This window comes from Mus caroli, chromosome 16 (assembly GCF_900094665.2).
Source record: "Mus caroli chromosome 16, CAROLI_EIJ_v1.1, whole genome shotgun sequence".
Lineage (NCBI taxonomy): Eukaryota > Metazoa > Chordata > Mammalia > Rodentia > Muridae > Mus > Mus caroli.
The window spans coordinates 76,849,947-76,869,947 of record NC_034585.1 but is presented as its reverse complement, the minus strand read 5'-3'; positions in this window follow the sequence as shown (position 1 = coordinate 76,869,947).

Genomic DNA, 20,001 nt, shown 5'->3' with positions numbered 1-20,001 from the left:
GGCTCAGATCTGAACAAAGAATTCTCACCTGAGGAATACCGAATGGCTGAGAAGCACCTGAAAAAATGTTCAACATCCTTAATCATTAGGGAAATGCAAATCATGTCCTTTCAATATGGCTTATTTCAGCTTGACGCCCAAGCAGAGGCACCATCTCTTCTCCATAAATTCGTGAAATTCCTGAATCCATGATCCACTAATAATTTTTAGAATCGTTTCAAGTATTTTTGCAACAATAATGGCAACGATAACCAACAAAGAGCAATGAAAACAAATCCTGATAAACAACACAATTATGCCTTTCTAATAATTCATCATCATCATTATTATTAAATAATGTATTCCTCACTTATCAACTTTTATAATGCTACTGCCAGCAGCCTTTCTTTGCTTACGGTTTTGTGATATGTCCTTTGACTTTTAACTCAGTAGTAGCTTTAGGGCTACTACAGGCTGCTTACATACCATTCTTATTCCTAAATCACAGCATTTCCATTTCTTTTATTTTTATATTATCTTTAATCTTTTTTTTTAACAGTCCAGTCATTGTTTCTCTCCCAGTCCACCCACTGACAGTTCCTCATCCCATTCCTCCTTCTCCTACCCCCACCCCACCAGGCCTCACCATTCCCTAGGGTCTCAAGTCTCTTGAGGGTTAGGTGCTTCTTCTCTGGCTGAGTTCAGACCCTGCAGTCCTGCTGTATGTGTGTTGGGGGCCTCATATTAGCCGTTGTATGCTGCCTGTTTGGTGGTCTAGTGTTTGAGAGATCGCAGGGGTCCACATTAATTGGGACTGCTGGTTCTCCTACAGGATCACCCTTCTCCTCAGCTTCTTTCAACCTTTTCCTAATTTATCCACAGGGGTTCCCAATGTCTGTCCATTGGTTAGGTCTAAGAATCTGCCTGTCTCAGTCAGCTACTTGTTGGGACTCTTGAAGGACAGGAATGCTAGGCTCCTGTCTGTCAGCACAACATAGCATCAGAGCAGCATTTCTCCCATCCCTAACACCATGATCTGGAGATTAATGAGTTCTGATCATTCTGGATAACATATACCTCTGATAATCTGAAGGCCTGTCTCCCCTTCTCCTTACTATCTGCTCCTTTTCAATCTGGTAGCAATTACTTTTGTATAAGTATCATATAATCTACTATCCCATTCTCAAAATAGGTAAGTAGAATGGGAAGCCTTTCCTAAACTTACAACTATGGCCTCTTGGGGTCCTGTCTTAAAAACTGAAGGACATGGCCTGAACATTAATTCCTATACCTAAGGTTCTAACACCAGGATGCCCGGTAAAATCCTAGGCTGCTGTGTTATTCAGCAGGAGCACTGAAGCTAAGAGATCAAGGCGGTCTTGGGTGTAATTTCTCTCAAGTTTGATCATTATTTGCATGTCTTTATTGAACTGAAATTATTTTTGTCTTTACTGTGTTTTGGAAATTTTATTATAGTTGTTAACATCCTAAAACCTATCCTCCAGGGGGAGCCAAAGCTTTAACCTGTGCATACAACACATCTGACTCTCTGAGATTCTATCGACCATGAGGAAATTAGAGACAAAAGCTTACTAGGGCATGGCTTAATGTTTCTTCTTATGTAACCATATCTTACACTTTCATCTTGAAGACAACATAGTTTTAGTTAAAGGGAAATAACATAGGACAATATGCACATCTTTGCAAAGTCACAGCTGTGAAGATAATTTACATAGAGCATCAAAGAATTTCAAGGTCTCAGACATTAGAAGGAACTATATTGAACCTTCAACATAAAAAATAGAACATGCATAATTTAATAAGCTCTCTCAATTATGTGGAGACAATGAATTTATAGGTTTAATTGGAATAGTTTCTACAACACAACATAAGCAAGGTAAAAACATGTAAATTGTGTACACTTTGTGTCTGGCTGTTTCTTTTAGTTCAGCATATTTGCTCATAGTTGTTTGTGGATTTAATCTATTTACTTTCACTGAATTATGAAATCTTATGATTTTTAACAGCAAACTGCACTCCATGTTGACTGCATTGATATTCCATTCCGATTTGTATGTGGTTTTTGGTTTTTTTTCTACATGGTTGCTATGTATTTACTTATTTATTTTGGCAGAAATTGGCTCTAAAATTCTTTGCTTTAGGTTAACTTATATTGTAAGCAAAAATAAATAAATAAAAATATTAAAACTGAGCATAATGAAGGCTGCAAGAAAGAGCTCATGTAATTCACTGTGCCTCTGAATGGCTAATAAAAATCTCTCCAATGCTAATTTGAACTTCTTTTAATTCACATTTTGTATTTCTCCCATGTGTTCATTCTAAACGCAGTGCTACTTAAGTTTCTCTCCTGTATCACATCTATCAGTTGCTGACCATAACATAAATTGTAAAGATAAGTTTCCAGCAATGTACAATGGAGCCCCTGTGTGTCCATTAACCTTATCTTTCACATTTTGTTCCCGGTGCTTCAGGCATTTTGAGAAGTAAGTTAAATTGCCAATCATCTGTTTTCTCCTAACTTCATGACTTTGTTCATACTTGTTCTTAGTCTATAATTTCACCTTCGACCACCTTCATCAGGAAAGTGCCCTTTCTCTCTCTATTACTTTTGTCAGCTTCCATTTGTAAAACTGTGTTGACCCTACTTCCTCCTCCAAGCCATATATAACTCTTCTTTGCCATTCTCAAGTGTTCTATGTAGGCATTTGCAATATAGTGAAGAGGTATTTTAAATTTATTACTATTTCCCTCATACTGTATGATTTCTTTCCATATGATCTGACTCATATTATTTTACAATTCTCAATGGCCAGAAAATAATGTTGATGATTCCTATGTCCCAAAAACATTTCAAAATGATTTACCCCACAAGTGAAAAATCAAATGTGGTCTCAGTCAAAACTTAAGTCTCTTAGAGACAAATGAACACTTAAACAAGAAATGTTATTTAATAACCTGTGATTATCTTTTCAAGGATTACATAAAATGAGACAAAATAGTCAAGTTGTTAAAAAAAAAATAACAGCCCTTGACCTAGTCAGAACATATGGTGATAAACATCCTAACTAAAAATAAATTGGTAAGAGAAGGGTTTATGTCTCAATACAATTATAGTCTACTCCGTAGAAAAGTCAGTTAATGATCTCAAGGCAGGAAATTAGAGGCAGGAGCTGAAGCAGAGTCCATGGAAGAATGGGTTTTGTTTGTTTGTTTGTTTGTTTGTTTGATTTTCTGAGACAGGGTTTCTCTGTGTAACCCTGACTGTCCTGGAACTCACTTTGTAGACCAGGCTGGCCTCGAACTCAGAAACCCACCTGCCTCTGCCTCCCGAGTGCTGGGATTAAAGGCATGCGCCACCACGCCCAGCTACCATGGAAGAATGTTACTTCTTGGCTTGACCCTAATGCTTTCCTTTACTTGCTTTCTTTTATCACAGCAGATCATCTGCCCAGGTGTAGCATGACTCAGAGCGGAAAGGCAAACAGAGCATCAATTATTAATCAAGAACATCTCTCTTCTGAATTGCCTACAGGCCACTCTGATGGAGGTAAATTCCTCAATTGAGATTTCTTCTTCCCTGATGATTCAACCTTTACCAGAAGCAGTTGAGCATCAATACCATACCTCTCTGTGAATCTGGAACTTAATGCCTCAAGACAACTTTGAATCAGCAGCTAGGCAAAGCATTTCCCCAAGCATTCTTTTCTTCATACTTTCCTTGTTACATTCATTCCTGCATCCACTTGTTATCCAGAGCTTTGCTTGTTTATCAGAATAACAGAGTAACAACTATTTCTTCAGTTACACTGAAAAACTTAGTATGCAATGCAACAGAATCAGCTGTGTTTCTGCTGGCCTGGGCATGCAACTCTAAATGGGAATCTTGGTAAAAATCATATTAGGGAAAGTCTACCCCACAGTGGATTGATTACTGAGATCGCACATGATGCGCTTTGCTGCTATTTGCAATTCCTTCTCAATAAAATCCAATGTGCTTGTAGGATGAAAAACTACTAGTATGCTTCAGTTTCTCCCACAGAGCACATTTGTCACCCAACATGTGCCAAATTTTATTGATCTTGATGCTGCTTGTTACTGTAGTTTTGTTTTACCTTTGCTTTAGTTTTGGAATTAATAGACATTTTCTAACCTTTTTATTTTACATGTAAGGGAAATCATGAGTAACTGGGGAATGTTTCTTGCTAAGCCTTTCAATCAAGAATATAGAGAATGGTGACCCCTTTAAGGTAGTTGCCATCATTAACAGATCAGTATTCACCCCCAGACTCAAATATAACCTGGCATACAACTTCAGTTGTGCAATAAAATATAGGGCCTCCGCCCCTAAGCCTCGATAGGTAAAGTACATTATGTTTCATTAGTTCAGGAAAATCCCTCTCAGGCATATATAATGCCCCCCATTAGAATACTTAGAACAACCAACAGAATAAATGAGTAAACTATTGACAGTATATCCAACTATAATCTTGTGCTTGCTGATCTGAAATGCAAATTGTGGTGCTGGTCATAAAACATGTTATCTAAAATAATTGTACAAAGTGGCCTATTTAAAAAAATAAGGAAGCAATAAGGTTAGCTGGAAGAAACAAAGGAGTGTGTTATAGAGGAGACAGTGGAGATGAAGGAAGGGGGTACAGGACATGTAATAAGAAGATACATACATTATGTAAAATATAAAGCATAAAATTAATTCAATATAAATTTATATCTCTGTAAAAATATATCTACACAGGTGATTGGGCCCCAAACCAATTCTCAAACTGTAAAGGCAAGAAAATGAGTTACTAAAAATAGCAACAATTTATTCATGTATCTTAAGTACATTGCACAAAAAAACACAAAGAAAAAATATGTGGAATATCATGTATGTATAGCTAACATCCTTAGTGATGTTATTTATTGGCATTTATTCTTCATGGTTATTATTCTTCCTGCAAATTTCTGATCATTGGGCAACTATACTAGCACTGTTACAAATTAATACCTAGAATACTGCAAAGTAATCCAGGATATCATTTGACTAATTTGACTATCATCTTAGGATATAGAGAAAAAAATTAGGATTTTGTTCATGTCAGTTTGTACTTCCACAACAAAATTCTACAGGCTACATGTCTTAAAAACAATAGCTGTCTAATTTGGCACAGGCTGGAAGTCTTTGATTTAGATGGCATCACAGCTAGGTGTCCATGGGACTTCATTTCTGTGTTGTGGCTACTGACTTGTATCTACATAAGAGAAAACAAGAATTTTCAAGATGTTTAGGTATGTGCAGCTAACTTTCTTAATGAAGCACGAGTCTAACTCATGAGAGAACCACACTTTCAACCTCATCAAGTTGTAATATTCCCTCAGTAAACTCCTCTAATGGTTGACATTAGTGTTTAGAATTTTGACATAAGCTCTTGGGTGGGCACAGCAGTCAATCCATAAGACAGGACATATGCTGTGGATTGAATCTCATGGCTAAAAGTCTACATGTGTTCTTCAACCTTTAATGGTATGTAATTATCAAGGCGTTCTCTGGAAGGTCTCCTGGGTGTACAAAGAGCCAATGTTTTATAATCTCTGAGGAAAGCTTCATTCACAGAGAAATTCAGACACCTTACCCTAGCCTTAGTCATAGACCTGTGTCACTACCCCTGAGTCTGTTACTTGGAGGTTTCTTTGTCAGTGATTTTTGGCAAAAACCTTCATCAAGACCTGATCCTAAGGACACATTGGGTCATTAAAGACAGTGTTCTATAACCTGAATCAGTTCTTAGTAATCGCACCCCAAAAATCCTTCCCCTTACGCCACCCAAAATTTCTAAATCCATAGGTGACTTAGTGTCTCCACTATATTCAAGATAAAAAAACCTAAAGAGCAGTCAAAGTGGTAAGCATAGGATGGATTCATTATAGCTGTAATAACAGAAAAGATGATATTTTCTGAACTAAACTAAACTTCTTTGGTGTTATTAGTGACCACATAGGTGAGATTTTAAAGGAACTCCCCTAGAGAAGACTGAATGTGCAGGGTGAGCAAAGTGAGTCCCAGGGACTAAAGACACCTGGGTTTATTAGCTAAAGTTTGTTCTGAGGAGAAAAACAAAGACAGAAACAAAAATGAGATGCAAAACGCTTTCTATCTTTATGACGGAAGTCAAGGCTTCAACAGGAAGGCACGATCTGTCAAAACTAGTGTGACTTATCTCCATTCTGTCTCATATTTCTACAAATAACTCTCCGATTTAAGGAAATAGTTTTGGGTGACAGTTTTACATTTCAGAAACAGATAAGTTCTAATATTTTTAAGATACTCTAGACCAAATGTTTACTGATTCCTAAAATGCATTCTTCAAAAAAGAATGAACCTCTGCGTGGTGATGTGCGAAGACAGACTTTGGTAATGATCAGGTGGTAACATTTCTTCTTTCTATAATGTGAAACATAATTAGGAGTTCCATACCAGGTCACAGGTCACTGCTCTCTTAAGAATATAACTATCTTAGCATTCATTCCATGTTTCCAGAACTATAAAAATAAGATTTTGTTTCTTGCCCATATGTGGCATTTGGTTATAGATTCTAGAATGGAGTGAGACATACTTTTTCTGTATTAATTAATCTCAGCTCGTGTCACACATACTCAACCAGATTTCTCTCATTTTTAGAAAATTTCTTTTTCTTTCTTTGTATAGGAGAAAAAGAATCTCAGAAATCTTTCACAGTTAGAACAATACAATCTTGGCTTTCAGTGACCTCTCTGCATAGACTGCCAGGTTCAGTAAGTTTACTATAATCTCAGCGAATGGGTATGCAGCCAATTCTGAGCAAGAACACAAAGAAAAAATATCTTGAATATTTCCTTGTTAGCTAGCAAACCTTTATGTTTTATTATTAGATGATAAGCAATGATTTAAATGCTAACTTAAAAAAAACTTAGGCCTTTTGTATTTCAGAAAAGTGATTGGTCTTTACTTATAACTACAGACTTTCTTTGAGAACACACACACACACACACACACACACACACACACACACATATATATATATATATATATATATATATATATATATATATATATATCACTAGGAAGTTAACGAGTAAGGACAGAGGAGTTGCGGAAAAATAATTATCTTTTTCTATTACTGATATGAAAATATGTAAATTTCTAACTGACCAATCTAAATAGTGCTTCACAATATTAATTCTCTCTGTGGCAAGATTTAATTTCCAGTGTGGCATTGATCTTTGAAACTTTGGAGCACATTTTGATCCCTACTGAGCACATTTTACTGTCCTGAGAATGATAAGCTTCTCGCAGCCAGTGCCTTGTAACACATGGCCAGGTGGCATCAATCAAAACGAATCACAATGCTTATATTTAATCATCACCAATCAGGAAAGGTGTCACATGTGGCGAGATCAATCTGGAAACTATGAAAGAGTCACTTTTTGCTTTGCCACTTAATGCATTGCTGTAAGTGAGGTTATCTGGGCTGAGTCATGTAGAGAAACAGGGAGTAGTTCTCTAGCTAAAGTCAATATTCCAAGAAGGTGAAACCTAATCACTTGGTATATTTCTTCTTACTTTGGTAAGTTACATGTTCTATTTTACCATGATACATAGATAGAGAAAACAGTAGAGACAGACGAAAGCACAGTGAAATATGCTTGCTTCATTATGCATATTCTGCTTGTTGGTAGGAACAGGGATTTCTGGAATATGGACAATGATGAATACAAAATAACACAGCAGTGCTGATGTAAGGCTTCTAACAGTAATATTGTGTGCTCCATTGTTCATTCTGCTAGTCCTTTGTCAGTACACAGTCTGAGAAAATGTCGTATCATTTCACCATCATATGAACCTAGTCATATTCATAACACACCCATTTTCTCAGCTTGTTCAAACACGAGAAATCATATTATATAAGACATTTTCCATTAAGTAGCTAAGTACTCATATGCAATAAATTAATAAACTACTGGTATTTGTACAATGTTTGCAAATTTTGGGGTCAAATGTGAGACTAATTCAAATCTGAAGTAATATGACATGCCAGATAATTATTTTTTTTAACATATCACCTATCATTAAATTAACTGACTGTAATAGTATATGCATCTCACATTTTCATTTGACTAATGTGAGAAAATTATACAGCAAATTATTCAGACACATGACCTGACAGTGTGTGATTAGTTAACAAGTGTTATTTAGCAACGACGGATGTTAGTCTATAACCTCTGTGAAATGCCCCAAAGTAGAGCTGTTATGGGTTCTTTATGATTCTCTGCAACACAGTAATGACAAAGTAAAATATTTAAATGATTTCTCATGGTTATTCAGAGAGAAAAATTAACTCTGACAGCAAATCTCTGTGGTACACATGCAATTTTTACTGATAAAACACTTCATGACCTTGGTAACCTTTCATCATTCTAAGATGTTTGAAGCCACATATTTCAATTGAAAGATTCAATAATCTAAAGCTATCCCTACCAAGTGGGTGGAATTATGTAATCCTGAAGTTAGAGTTACTTTAAAGTGGTTCAATACTAAATTATATTTATAATAGACTTTGACAGAAACTAGCCCTATGACAGTATATACATATTAGATGATGCTATTTTGAAAATACCCTGTGTAATCCTACTTCCAAGTTGTAGAAATTCTTATAGTCAATATACAATTTTCTCTTCTTATTGAAGAGTTAGGTTATACTGTAATTGTCTTCATTGTAAATTAATATATTAATTATTGAGTTAATATGAATTATTAGCATTAATAATAGTACTTTTTGCTATCAATGTTTATAATGTTAATCCCTTACATCACGAGGGATATATTGTTTAAATGAAGTTCTTTATACTAAATCTAAGTCAGTGATTAATAGAATGAAAGTGTCACTTTATTTTATGGAACAAGCGTAACAGGTACATGTAAGGGGGAAGGATCTTCTATGCTTCAGGACTAGCCTTGATTTAAGCGTAAACCTAAAATGTCTGTGACCTCCTCCTGCACCCACAGGTTGAAACAAGCAATTACATTTGTCTCTAAGCAATGCTTGTCCATCAAGTCCTTGTCAGCTAAGCAGCATCTGTATTTGTCACTATTGCTTTTTAAGCTTTCTATTCTCCCCTTTGAAAGCACTAGTACACATGTAACTAGCCCACCTAGGCATCAGTAATACGCATTTCAGAACCCCAGAATATTCTGTACATTTGAATGTATATATTCATCAAAGTGAATTGCATCAAACCAAAAAAAATGAGTTTGTCAGAAATATTTTTATGTCAATAGAGTCAAAGTATTTTTGTTTTTGAGCTTATTTTAGTTGCTGCATCTATGTTTTGCTAGAAATGGAACTTGAACAACTATGCCAGGAGCTATAAGGTTCTCTCATGGCATTACTGGAGAGAAAGGTACCCACGATGTGTGACAGAACCCCCAGGTTTACTATTTGATGGCAGATGCTAGCTGAAATGAGAAGCTGAAGTGAAAATGTTCCCTGAATTCATGATGTGCCTGTGTGCTCAGCCCTTCAGAGCCTTTCCTCCTTAGGGAGTTATGGGGATAAGAATCTCTCCCGCTTATAACTAACATTTTAGAGAGTAGAGAAGGGCTCTTCTTTTGCCTCGTCTCTGTAGAGTCATTTATCTCCTCTGAAGCACATTTTTGTTATTTTTGTTTTAAAGAGCAAGGTTGGGGTTCATGCAACCCATTCAGTTATCAGGGTCAAATGCAATTGTTTCTGTCTTTCAGGGTTGATACCTTCCCCACTTGATGAGTAGTTGTCAATGCTGTGCTTGGATTTTTGGATCTGTTTCAGTTCACTTAAGAAAAATCGTTATTCATTCCAATGTACCTTGTAAGCATCATAAACACGTACAGAAAAATTACTCCAGCTGACAATATCCCAATTAGATGAACCAGAAAGAAGCTGGTTGAGAAGAAACAGAGTATCCCTGAGGAGTCCTCAACTGCTCCAGGCTTCTCCTCCGGCAGAATTCAAACTAGAATGTGAAGGCACTTATATACACTTTCTGATTCATCACTTTTTCTAATATTTTTGCCTCTTACCTCCAAATAATGTGCTAAAAGGAATACAAGAATGTTGGTATAAGCATGTAATTGTTTAAATATGTATTTCTCTTAGTAAAATGAATACTACCACTGCAATTATCATGGGGAATTATCAATAAAAAATAATATTCTTTGTGTATACAAGACATTGCAGATGCTAGTAGTTATGTATGTCACAGGAAGAAAGATCAAAATAGAAATATTATTTCAATGGAAAAGAGTTGAAGACTTAGAGACAGTAAAGTCCTTCATGACACATATTAATTTAAAGGTTTTTTTCCCTCTCATTATAGTTCCTTGATAGTAACATTCTTTCTGGAGTGCTCACACATGCATTATATACCATATATAGTAGATATTGAAAATAATTATTAGAATAGTGGATTTTTAAATTATTTTATTTATTTACATTCCAGCCACTGTTGGATATTTTTAAAGTATTATTCTCCTCATGACTGCACCATTAGATGGAGACAAACAGGAATATCTTATGCATGTCATTCAAGAAACATGGTGCCCCAAGGATTCAAAATCCATGCATCTAATGGACAAGAGGAAGTTGTCATTACTTCCATGATGTTTGTCCCACTACTGCACCAATGGGTGTTCCTTGAAAAGCCTAGCATTATTATATCTCACAAAGTCCATAGCTAGGTAAGATTAATGACTGTTTTCTCCTCTGCAAGCTTGCTGAGAGCTTTTCAGCACTGTGAAAGACTGCCAGAAGGTATGAAAATTCAAATTCCAGGTAAGTACCAACTTGATTTCTTCACATTGTATGACGAAAATATGTTCTGTTCTCAGCAGCAATGTCTGACCTTTAGCCTTCAGAGGCCAACCCAGGGCATTGACAATAACCTCTAATGTTTTGGAGCAAAACATATTTTTAGAAAAAAAAAAAAAACAACTTGATTCTTTTATACAACCTAAGTTTCAAAAAGAAGAATGGTAAAAAGAATATTAATAAAATGATTCTATCATGTCTCCTTCATAATTTTACAATCACTTATTTTAAAGGGCTGACAGTTGTTAAAAACAATTTTCAAGCTATATGAATGACTTAATTTACACTTAAAGTATTTCCTGGTTTATAAAACAGCATATAAAATTTCGGATAAAATTTACTCTGGTCCAATGATTTAATGGACTTTTTTTTCCTTTTTTGTTAACACATCAGATATTTGCCAAAGTCTGGAAGAAATACACAAGGGTATTTGTCTAGTTGAGACACCAGCAAGAGTTCCTGAGCGAGATGATCAGGTGGAGCATAGTATCCTCTTGACTGAGGAGACCAAGTCTGAGAATAAGCAGCTGCACATTAATGTCATCAAATCTGGTACTTAAAACCAACTGGCAGATACTGACTGGAGAAACCAAGTCAATCAACACGAGTTCCCAGTTGGGAATTTCAAAGTGAACTGATCTCTCTGTTCCCTTCATGAAAGAGTAAGTGCCCTACAATGTTTTAGCTCTTCCACTGGTTTGCTGTTCTCCTTCCTGTTGCAGAATTAAGAGGATAATGCACCCTTAATAAAACTATCATAAAGTACATTTGAAACAAGCTAATGTCTGGCACAGAGGAGTTCTTCTTGTTTCCAGATTCTACATTCAAGAAACGTAAATAGCACATAATGGCTTACTGATATATTTTCCATTACAAATTTCCCTGACTGACCATTTCACAAGAAGTATGAAATTTGAATGCATGTTACTGATTTGAAAATAGAGTTGTTTTATGGTATTAAATTAATTTTAGAATCACTTTGATTTTTTGACACACAATTGTTTTTATAATCTACTTTTCTTAGAACTCACTGAGAATGGACATCTAGGGAAGAAAATTTAGACTATTCAACACAACTAATTTTAAAGTCATTATGGCTTAACAGCTGACTTTTACATCATAAATCAACATAGCTATTTATGATTTACTCCCAGGTATTTTCATATCAAATCCCCCCTGGTACTACAATAAGACATGTTTTTATCTACCATCTAATGTCCTTCTATATCTAGAGTTCTGTCAAAGATAAAACTAACAGTACTCAAAAATAAAATTTACACTACCAATTGTAGTCATAGACAAACACTTTCAGCATTACCTAGGAACATTACAGAAAAGCAAATTGTCAGGGCACTGCTGCTCAACAACCTGCCAAATCATAAATTCTGCCAGCAGGATCCAATAACATGTGTTTAACAAGCTTTGCTGGTAATTCTGATACTAAAACCTCAGAAACACTGCTGTCAGCGGCAGAATTCTACCCCAGGCCTCCTTGCGGTGCTGATTTCCAAATAGCTTGTTTCTTATGCTCTTGACATTCTATTCCAGCCTTTAGCTCTCATACCTTCAGGATAAGAATTATTGCTGTGCTTAAAAAATCTTATATATAGTTTCACAATCTTACTGTCCCAGCTATGCTAGAAAATCAAGCATTAGTACCTGATAGCATCTCTCAGCTTCATCTAAATTTCATTGAATCAGTTTGATATTTTAGAATGTGTGGGATGATGAGAGGAACTTGTCTAGTTTTACTGTAGATGAAGTTTTCATGTCTACTTTATTGTGATTTATATCACATTTAATGTCTGTCAAACAATTTTGCAAACATGTACCCACTCCCTGTCTTTCCTGGAAGTCTCTCAGTGCTCCGCATATTTATTAGATACTAACACCTAATGGAATATAACTTCTTTGCCTTAAAATATAAACTTCCTTGCAATGTCATGGTTTCAGGTCCACTTGAGAGCTATTTCATGGCATCATTATCTCCACTGAAATGGAAATGGTATCTAGGGGTTATTTCTCTAAGAGTGAAGAGATATAACACCTGGGTTGGAGAGTAAAGTGGGCTGTCCTCAAGAAACTAGCACTTAAAAGATGCATAGTAAGAGGCTCAGACAAGCTAGTTTGTTTTGTTATCTTGGTGTGAATTAAGACTACATATTGGCTTCCCACTGGGGCTTTGATAAAACAAATAAAAATTAAGCAAACAGAAAAGAGTTCAATAGAGAATAACTGGAAATGGGAGCTGCTACTGAGGTTAGATAAGAAGAATTATGTATAAAACAGCTGCTGGTAAGGGGGAAAAGAAACCTGTTCTTGCGAAGGAAACTTATACAGATGGCAACTACAATAAAAGAGTCCAAGGAAAATCCATAAACGCAGGTGGTCATCAGCAACTATTCTAGACATCTTGTCAGATGTTTCCTGTCTTCTACCATAGAAAATCATTTTTTTTCTCTCCATGGAACTCTTAATTATATATAAGTCTTCTTATATCTGAACTAAGACTCTAAAATCTGAAAAGATAGCACTATTTCTTTTAATTTTGTTGTTTAATTTTGTACAGAACCACCATTCAATGTTCTGTACAAGTAAATGTATGCATATTTGTATGTACATATATATAAATATGTATGTGGGTAAATGTATATATATATATAATATATATGATTATGTATGTCATATACTATTTTATCATGTATACCAATAAATTTAAATATATTATGTATTATTTCTATGACTTCATATTTTTAATTGACAGAGTTCTTGCAATTGATTTCTTCTTTCATACTAAAACATTTTATCACTTTATCTTTAATTGATAATAGAAGAACTTGGAAACCCCACTTCCTGAAATCTATTAGCAGTTATGGAGCTGCTCAGAGAATTGGATACATCTTTTTCTAGTGCTGTAACCAATGATATGTAGCCTAAACTTCAGTAAACAGTCCGCCATAGATGCTTATTCAAACTACCCTAATGACACTCAGTGGATCATGGGTAAATAAGCGTGCAAATAGGAGTGAAACCTGTTGGAAGCAAGCAGATTCAACAGAAGAGAGAGTGGGAAAGAGAGAGTACAGGATATGACTCAAATGACAACACATTGTTCACAGGTATGGGATTGCCAAATTAAATTAAATTTGAAACAAGGTAATGCATTTTTATTGAAAATAGATTCTTCTTTCATACAATACATCACATCACAATTCCCCCTCCCTCCACTCCTTCCAGACCCCCCATTTCTTCCCCATATCTGACTCCTCTTCCTCTTCCTCTTCCTCTTCCTCTACCTCTTCCTCCAGAAAGGGGAAGGCCTCCAAGAGACAATAACCTAACAGGACAAAGACAGCATAAAATCAGACACAGCAAAATCATTCATATCAAGGCTGGAAAAGGCGACTCAGTAGGAGGAAGAGTCCCAAAGAGCATGTAAGAGATTCAGAGACACACTTAATCTTAAGGTCAGGGGTCCAACAAAAACACTGAGCAAGCCCCATACTATAGAGGCAGAGGACCTTGTCCAGACCTTGCAGCCCTGGCATTTTCTGCTTCAGTTTCTGTGAGCCCCTGTGAGTCCTGCTTAGTTGATTCAGTGGGCCACATTTTTTCTGCTGTCCTACATCTATTTGGACCCTTACAATCTTTCCCCCTCTTCTGTGGGAGTCTAATAAAACGATTAAAAATTTTTCCGTTTTAAAATGGACATTAGTGGACAAGTGACACTATGGGTAAAAGCACTATTATTCCACAAAGATCACTAGGATATCAAGGAGAAATTTCTAAGATGATATTCAATACTTTCCTATACTTTAGGCTACTGGTGGTACAAACTATCCAACATAGAACAATATTTTAATGAATTATATATTAATTCTCAAATAAAACAGCCACTGTCCTTAAACTGTAAATATAATTCTTCTCGTGAAAATAGCAAGTGTCACTCAAGAAATTCAATATCCCATGTGGATAGATGCCTCTGTGTCTTTCCAAGAAAATAATTTTGTTTATGTTGTAATCTAAGCTCATAATATAGGAAGGATGCTTAGAACAATACATGAGTATTATTTTAAATGTGCTTGACAATAAAGACATATATCTTAAATAATATTCTCCAAATAAATGTTTATATTATTTTAGTAATTATAAAGTTAATTTATACAATGAATTTTCTTGGCTTCAAGAGGTTATTTTCTGTATAGAAAAACTCATATTTTAATTCTTGATATGATTGAACCACATGATGAATATATTAGAGATATATAGAGATATGCTAGAGAATGTGGTGGGTAAGTCTCATAAATTACCATGACCCAACTTCTGACATTCAGTATTTTAAAATCCTCTTCAATACTATAATAAAATTTTATGAGCTAATTAATTATAAACTTACCCAAAATAAAGCATTTCCCTTTTAAATTATCTTCTAACAAAGACCAATTCTCCTATTAACATAATGTAAATAAATTTGCATTTATATAAATTGATTGTATATAAAACTGATGATTTAAACTGGTACTTTCACAGTTAGAATTCTTAAATATCAAATGTAAGCTAGGACCATACAAAAACTGGAAATTCAATTTTTTAACAGATTTAATTTTTAATGTTCTGCTTCTAACCTGTTTTATAATATTTGTAGAATGTTTATTTGAATGAAATAGCATAAAATAAACATTCTTTAGTGGCTTTGGTTGGAATACAACATTTTTATTAAAGTCAGATTAAAATTAAAAGTAATATTGTAATATAATTCTGTTTTTACCTTAGTTATTATTGATAAAAATTATATTTTTATTTTTTTAAAAATCTTTGTGAGTAAGCGCTTGTGTGTGTACTGCAAATGTGTTACATGTGCATATGTAGTGGGCAAAAGATGTTATCAAGTGCCCTTCTCCAGCACTTTCTGTCTTATACTCTTAGATGGGACTTTGGCTGAACCTAAAGCTTGGTGTTGATGGGCTGTCCACATTTGCCCTATCTTGCCTGTTTCCTCATAGTTCTAGAGTTGTGATGCACATAAACACACCTGCCATTTCCCAAATGAACTCAGGCTCTCCCTCATTGTTCAGAAATGTTCTACCTCACTCTTGTGAATGATCATCCCAGTCCTGAGCACTGTACTTTAGAGTAAAATATTCATCTTAATCTCTTTACTCTTTCCACTGATTTCAGTAGCTTTCTGCTATCATATTCTTGAGAACACCAGAGTGAGAACTCAGGCAATAGCAAGACTATGATAAATGGAGAGCTGAGGTTCACGTATCATTGACTACATAAATTATTTTTCTAAAACATGAGGGGATTTGGTATACATAATACATAATATTAGCAACAGGTTTGGTTTTATTCCATTGTGTTTCTTGGTATGTTGCTAAAATATAGGTTTTTAACTAAATCAAGTATTGAAATAATTCAAGAATGCTCTAATAGAGAAAAATAATTTAGATGGGGGTATTATTTCAAAAGGAGAGAGAGAGGGAGGGAGATGGAGAGAGGGAGAGAGAGAGAGAGAGAGAGAGAGAGAGAGAGAGAGAGAGAGAGAGAGAGAGAGANAGAGAGAGAGAGAGAGAGAGAGAGAGAGAGAGAAAGAGAGAGAGAGAGAGAGAGAGGAGATCAATTACTAAGTCTTTTAAATAATCTGAAACATTGTTTTGTTCAACTTTGTAACAAGCTTTTTAAACGTATTTATTCACTTTACAACCCAATATTAGCCACCCCTCTTCTAACATCACCCCCTCACACCGATCTTCCCCTCATTTCATCCTCACTCTGTCCCACATTACCCATCCCAACCCTGCTGCTACCCCCTAACACCCCACCTCCACCCAACTCCCTTGTCATCAACATACTGCAATACTAAGTGTACCTTTTCTAACTGAGGCCAGACAAGGCAGCCCAGTTAGGGGAAAGGGGTCCGCAGGCAGGTAGGCAACAGATTCAGAGACAGCCCGAGCTTCAGTTTTTGGAGGGTCAGCATGCAGACCAAGCTTCATCTGGTACATATGGGCAGGGGCTTAGGTCCAGCTCATGCCTGGTCTTTGGTTGATGGTTGGTTCAGTCTCTGGGGACTGCAAAGGGTTCAGGTTGGTTGATTCTGTTGGTCTTCCTGTGGAGTCCCTGTTCTCTTCTGGTCCCACAGTCCTCCTGCAAACTCTTTCATAAGACTCCTGGAGCTCCATCTAATGTTTGGTTGTGGTCTCTTCGTCTCTTCCCATTGACTGTTGGGTGGAAGCTCTCAGAAGACAGTTGTGCTTGAGGCATAAGGGGCATCATTAGTCATGTCAGGGATTGGTTCTTGACCATAGGCTAGGTCTTAATTTGGGGCAGTCATTGTTTGGCCATTACCTCAGTCTCTTCTCTACTTTTTTTCCCTGTACAACTTGTTGGCAGGACACATTTTTGGTCAGATTTTATGGTTAGGTTGCTGTCCTTAATTGTCACCTGTGACTTCTTACTGACTATAGGAAGTGGCTACCTCAGGATCTACCCCAACCCCACCTTAGGGGTCTCATCTAAAGACAACCCCATAGTGCCCCAGGGGCCTCCCTCCGTCCCAGATTTCTTGCATGTACTAGTTATGGACCCTTGTCCGCTCTGATTTCCATTCATTCTCTCCTGTTCCCCTCACATCTGTCCCCCACAACTCTAGGCTCCTCTTCATTCCCTCTCCCATCCAATTTCCTCCCTCCATCTAGTTACAATATCTATTTCAATTCCCCTTCTGAGGAAGATACATTAATCCTCCCTTTGGTCCTCCTTGTTATTTGGCCTCTTTAGTTCTGTTGATTATAGCTTAACTAACCTGTACTTTGTGGCTAATATCCACTTATAAGTGAATACATACCATGTATTATGTACTTTGGGGTCTAGGGTATCTCATTCATGATGATACTTTCTAGTTCAATATATTTTCATGAAAATATATGATATCTTTGTTTTTAATAGATCATAAGTTTTCCATTATACAAATGAAACACGTTGCTTTATCCATTCTTCAGTTGAGGGACATCTAGGTTGTTTCAAGTTTCTAGCTATTATGAATAATGCTGCTAGGAACATATTGGAGCAGATCCCCTTGTGGGATGATGCTACATATTTTTGGGGTATGTGCAGAGGAGTAGTATATCAGGATTTTGACGTAGAACTATTCCAAATTTTCTGAGACTGCCAAATTGATTTCCCATGTTTGTACAAGTTTGATGTCCCACAAAATATGGATGAAGGGTTTCCCTTCCATCATATCCCAGCCAATGTATGCTGTTCCTTAGTTTTTGATGTTAGCCCCTCTGATGGGTGTTAGGTGAAATATCAGAACTATTTTATTTGCATATCACCAATGACAAAGGACATTGACTGTTTATGCTCTTCTCAGACATTGAATTCCTCATTTGAGAATTCTCTGTTCAGATCATTTTTAATAACCCATTTTTAATAAGGTTATTTGTTTTGTTGGTGTATAACTTCTTGAGTTACAAATATATTTTAGGTATTGCCAGATGGAGGGTTGGTGAATATCCTTTCTCAATCTGTAGGCTATTATTTGATACTATTGATAGTGTTCTTTTACTTACAGAAGCTTTTCAGATTCATGTAGTCCCATTTATTAATTGTTGATCTTTTAGTTCCTGAGCTATTAGGGCTCTGTTTAGCAAGTTGTCTCCATTTTATTATTATTATTATTATTATTGGATATTTTCTTTATTTACATTTCAAATGTTATCCCCTTTTCCAGTTTTCCTCCTGAACCCCTTGTCCTATCCCTCTGTTCCCCCTGCTTCTATGAGGGTGTTCCTCACTCACCCACCCACTCCTGCATTCCCACCCTGGTATTCCCCTACACTGGGGCATTGAGCCTTCACAGTACCAAGGGCCTCTCCACACTTGTCTCCTATATGAATGAGTTCAAGGCTATTCCAGGCTTTCTGTTCTTTTTTTTTTTTAATGTTTTTTTTTAATTAGGTAATTTCCTCAATTACATTTCCAATGCTATCCAAAAAGTCCCCAATACACTCCCCCCCCCAGTCCCCCACCCACCCACCCCCAACCCTTGGCCCTGGCATTCCCCTGTACTGGGGCATATAAAGTTGGCAAGTCCAATGGGCCTCTCTTTCCAGTGATGGCCTACTAGGCCATCTTTTGATACAAATGCAGCTAGAGTCAAGAGGTCTGGGGAACTGGTTAGTTCATAATAATGATCCACCTATGGGGTTGCAGTTCCCTTTAGCTCCTTGGGTACTTTCTCTAGCTCCTCCATTGGGGGCCCTGTGATCCATCCAATAGCTGACTGTGAGCATCCACTTCTGTGTTTGCTAGGCCCCGGCATTGTAGATTTGGAGTATATGATTTTATGTTGAGGATTTTTTCTGACTTTCAACTTAGGGTGTTAAATATGGATATATTTTCATCCTTCTAAATGCAGACATCTAGCTAGACCAGCACTATTTGAAGAAGATGTTCTTCCTTTCCTTTTATGGTTTTTGATTCTTTATCCAAAATAAAGTGTCTATTGGCCTGTGGGTTTTGTTTTCTGGTTCAATCTGTTTGGTGTTCTGTAGCTTCATGTACATTTGTAGTTATTTCTTTAGGCTAAGGAAATTTCCTCCTACGATTTTTATGGATATGTTTTCTTAGCTTAGGAGCTGGAAACCTTCCCCTTCTTGTTGTCCAATTATTCTTATGTTTGTTCATTTCACAGTATCCAAAATTCCTGCATGTTTTGTGTGATGAACTTTTTAGATTTTGCGATTTCATTGACTGATGTATAGATTTTGTTTATGATATCTTCTATGCCTGATATTCTTTCTTCCATATCTTGTATTCTGTTCATGATGCTTATGACTATACTTCCTGTTCTCTTTCCCAGGCTTCCCATCTCCAGGATTGCTTCTGTTTGTGTTTTCTTTATCACTTCTATTTGCATTGTCAGGTCTTTGGCAGTTTTATTCATATACTGCACCTGTTTTATTATATTTTCCTGTATTTCTTTATGAGATTTATCATTTCCTCTTTAAAAGCCTAGATCATCGTTATAAGATTGAATTTAAGATCATCTTTTTTGTGCTTCAGTTTAATTAGGGTAAACAGAATTTGCTGTAGCAGGATTGCTGAGCTTTGG